Below are 5,032 nucleotides of genomic sequence, written 5' to 3'. Positions count from 1 at the left end.
TTAAAATTTTTTGGCGGGCCGCACATAAAGTAACACTTATTAATAATTTACAAAACTTTATTTATAATAAACATTAGAATAAAAAAATATAAAATTTAAAAAAAGTAAAGATTTCATATACAAATTTTAATGCAAAATAAAAACAAACAATAAAAGAACAGAAAAACGAATTTACTTGAAATTTTTAATGAGAAATTTGGCACTGTTTTTTCGATACAAGCTGATCAATATCAGCCGGAATTGATGAGGTAAGCTACACGTACGCAGCTTTCTAATCGTGCATCACTCAGTCTTGATCGGTGGTCATTTTTGATTAATTTCATGGCTGAAAATAATTGTTCGCAAACATACGTACTTCCGAACAGAGACATCATTGCTTTGCATTTTTCGTCAAAAGCGGAAATTTCTCAGGGCTCACATAAGATTTATAAAAATGTTCGATGTTTACTGAGAAAAATACATTTTTTAAATCGGTATTATTCTGCATGTTAATCACTTCCATTTGAAAGTCTTCGGGAACTGTATCCACATCGATATTAAATGGCGAGGAAAACATTTTCATGGAAACCGCTGTCTTCTCAGCTTTGAACATTTGGAATCGTAATTGAAATTCGTTGATTAAAATGTCTATATATTGTGCGTATTTTTGAGAAGTAGTAACGTTTTTTTTTTTTTTTTTTTTTTGTAAATGTGGAAAGTGAGACACATTATTCTGCAAAAGATGCTGTTTCCACAATTTTAATTTGCGCTCAAAGCCCTGAATTTTATCATACAAACTGTGAATAAACTGTCCTTTGCCTTGAAGTTCCACATTAATATCATGAGATGCTGAGTCATGTCGATAATAAACCCAAAATCTCACATCCATTCTTTATTACCAAAATGAGGAAAGTCATATCCCTTCATATCCAAGAACAATTGTATTTCGCTTTTTAAGTTGTATACTCTTTTTAGCATTGCACCTCTACTAAGCCAACGTACTTCGGTATTAAAAACCACGTCGCCATATTCAGTTTCTAAATCTTTCAGGAATTCTTTAAATTCACGGTGATTTAACGCGCGCGACTTTATAAAACTGATTAGTTTAATTATTGGTACTGTGACATTTGGCAAACTCAATCTTTTCGCACACAAATTTTCCTGGTGAATTATGCAGTGGTTAACGAATATTTCCCTTCCTGTGACCTTCTTAATGTTTTGAAATAGCCTTCCCGATACTCCTACCGCCATGCTTGACATTGCTCGTGCTCCGTCTGTCGATATACCAATAATCTTTTCTAATGAAATTGAAAAATTTTCCAACACAGACTTTAGTTCATCGTACAGGTCTTTGCCGGTTGTAGTCCCTTGCATTGGAATCAGTGAACACAATTCTTCGGTAATATTAAATTTGGTGTCAATACCACGTAAAAATATAGCCAGTTGTGCTGTATCGCTAATATCGCAACTCTCATCAAGTGCCAAAGAACAGTATTCGAATTTTGCAATGCGTTCACGAAGCGTTGTTGCTATGTTCTCGGACAAGTCTTCAATTCTCCTTGCAATGGTGAATCTTGATAAACTAATGTTTGAAATAATATTTATTTTGTCAGGATATGCTATTTCTGCAACAGCAGTCAGACATTCTTTTATCATCTCTCCATCCGCAAAGGGTTTCATTTTTTTTGCCAGTATTTGACTGACAACAAAACTAGCCTTTACTGCCGTATTTGATAAAATAGCTTGATTTTTAAAAATAGCCTGTTGGTTTTCCAAGTTTTTCTCCATTTGATTAAACTTATCTATCCGGAGTTGTCCTGTTAAGTTTTTATATTGTTGTTCATGTTTTGTATCGTAATGCCTTTTTATGTTATATTCTTTTAATGTCGACACAGTCTCTGAGCATATTAAGCATACAGCTTTATCTTTGACGAAAGTGAAAAAATAATCAAATTTCCACTTTTCTTGGAAATGCCTGTGCTCATCCGCTACCTTCCGTTTTTTTTTTTTTTTTTTTTTTTTTTTTGTTTTCTTTTTCCGACATGCTATTATGAATTAAAAATTTGAAAGTTAAAAAAATTTGTAGGAAAACTTAATTTTGAATAAAAAAAACTCTAATATTACCTTTTTGACAATAATATTGTACTCACGCCTTTCAAGAAACACAAGAATTGCTAAAATTGCTAGTTAACAGCTTACCAGTCTGACTGATTGTGTGACAGAAGCAAACACAAACAAGCACAGACGCGGCGCGTTCGTATTGCATGTTTAAACAAGTCGCCGACAAGTCTGTATCTCGTCACAAAAAATCGCCAGACGCGGCGCGTTCGTATTGCATGTTTGAACAAGTCGCCGACAAGTGGCCCACCAGTGGCCGAGTGGACTCCGTCTCCGCTCATAGCTGCGGAGACCAGACCCTAAACACTGGAGTTCGATCGTGGGTTCACGCCCCGCTCGGACGGGCTGGCAGCTAGGAGTTTTTCCGGGTTTCCTCCTTGCCGATGACGCCTGAATAGGGGCCAGCTTCCCATCAAAGTCCTCTCGGAAGGCACTCTATCGCCCCTCTCGCGTACAGCCGTCTTTTATAAGGTCAACTCTTCGGTCGCCTAGCGATCACTTTCCTGTCTTTCGGAGTACAAGCGAATAGCAATAAACTCCTTCATGATCCGAATTGTCGCCGACAAGTGAGTAACTCGTCACAAAAAATTGTTTCGGTTTAGTATGTACTACCATTTTATTATAATTAATTTTATAAAAATATATTGATGGGAGAAAGTCGATAAAATAAATTCAATTTTAGAAATGCTTGGCGGGCCGCATAAACATGTTTAACCGGCCGCAAGCGGCCCGCGGGCCGCGTGTTGCTCATCCCTGACCTAGATAGAATAGTTTTGTTTTTAAACACCAGAGGGCGGGCATCCGGTGAAAAATGCGAATTTTTAACTTACACACGTGGTCTGGTGTATTGACGACCGAACGTCCCAATCCTTGTCTACCCTCAGGAATTAGGTGAATCATCTGTTCCAGAGATCAGTCTTCCTCTTTTCCCTGTCGGTAATTATCAGCAATTTTATTTAATTAGTTTCTTCCATCTCTTCCCATATACTATAATTTTTTTCGGTTGAAGTTTTCCTTGGTAGTCCCAATGGCCACATTTCAGCTACCAGGTTAGGTTAACTACATTTTTAGTAGACAGAAGAAAGGAAGAAAAAACCTAAAAAGGAATTGTCTAAATGTCTACTAAAAATGTAGTTAATCTAACCTGCTAGCTGAAATGTGGCCATTGGGACTACCAAGGTAAACTTCAACCTTTTACCTTTTTTCATTTACTGAATATATGTTTAAATCTGTTTTTATACCTTTATTTGATATTACATCCAATACATTGTTTAGACCCCAATCTTAAATTTACTATTTATTTACAAAATGTTTGATTTATAATTGTAGTTTTGTGTTCTTATTACTAAAATGCAGTGGCGTGCCGTCATTGGAAGCGATGGAAGCGCCGATTCCACCTTCCAATGACCTTCCCTTGAATTTTATAAAATATAAATTTTCATATTTTAACGTACTTTGAATTAATTAAAATTAATATTTTATTATAACTGCATTATGTATCGTTTACAAATTTCTATACTACATGTGAAAAAACGATAAGATTGCTATTGTATATTTGAATAATTCGGTGGCGGAAGGAATGTCGAAACCGACCCGGTTTCGACATTCCTTCCGCCACCATGCCCCTTTAGTCTCCAATCAGCCAGATTATATAGGCATTAGCACATGCGGTTTACAGTGCACCAACCTCACCCGGTTTAGCTGGTAGAAGCGACACACGTAAAGAGTACAGCTTTATATCCCGGAGCGGTTGTGGGCTGTTAGCCGCCTGCTAGATATTCGGCCACCCTCGCCCGATTATGTGAATCACGAGCAGACTAGATCAACGGCGGGCAACCCGCGGCCAGCTACGGCTGCCCGCGATAGAAACCGCGAAAAGTTTCTATCCGGCCCGCGAGATCTTTAATAGATTATTAAATTGGAAAAATAACTAATTAATAGTTATTTTTCCAATTCTTTGTAATTTTCGAAAACGATAAGAGAAATAAATGTAGTAATTAACTTTTTATTTATTTATTTCATATTTGCAGACTAAAAAAATTACGAGTCACAAGAAGGCGTCAATTAACTACTACGGGAAAAAAACGTAAAATTTATTCTGGCCCATGTTATAAAAAGGGTTGCCCACCCTAGACTAGATTTATAACAACCCAACCGATAGGAGTTTACTGGCACGTTTTTATGATAGTTCTGTATAGTTGACAGGAGTTTAAAAAAGCTCCATTAAAATATTTGATATATTTATTCTGCGTTTATTCCGCTCTCCCATCTTATATTACTTACGGATTTCAATGTTAAACCGGTGATATTACGATTTAGTATGTCCCATCTGTAAGGGGATGCAGAAAAAACGTGTACAATTCTAGTACAGTGTTAAAAATTAACTGTTACTTTGGCAGCATCATTTACAACCAAATTTAATGAATGAGACGTACAGTACAATGGTACAAAAAAAAAAAAAAGCTCTAGAATTTATTTTCCTTAAATTTACGATTTATAATCCGTTGTCATAAAAATTTGTCTTTCCACTGTTTTCCCAAGACTACAGATATTCAGGTACAAAGTAACTGGTTTCGACTTATTTCTACTTAAGAAGTGACTAAATAATTAAGAGATTAGGGAATAGGGACATAAATAAAACCCTGTTGAAAGAGCCAGAATTTTACTTCAACAAAAGCTTAACAGAACCAATCACTCGCTCAGTACAGTGGGAAACTGATTTCCGTGTACACCTGGTATTAAAACGAATTAGTTAGAAAACGAATGACTATTAAGTTTAACATAGTTAGATTTTTACAGCTACGGTGAGAAACGTTTAAAATTTACAACAGCCCTGTGGCGTCCTTTGAGATATACTAGTGATGCGACAAAAGAGGCATTTGACATTGACCGGTATCGGCACCCTCGGGATTTGGCACGCACGCACTCACTACAC

Source organism: Centruroides vittatus, unplaced genomic scaffold (assembly GCF_030686945.1).
Source record: "Centruroides vittatus isolate TY-2023 unplaced genomic scaffold, ASM3068694v2 contig_898, whole genome shotgun sequence".
Taxonomy (NCBI): domain Eukaryota; kingdom Metazoa; phylum Arthropoda; class Arachnida; order Scorpiones; family Buthidae; genus Centruroides; species Centruroides vittatus.
Note: the sequence above shows the minus strand (reverse complement) of the source record.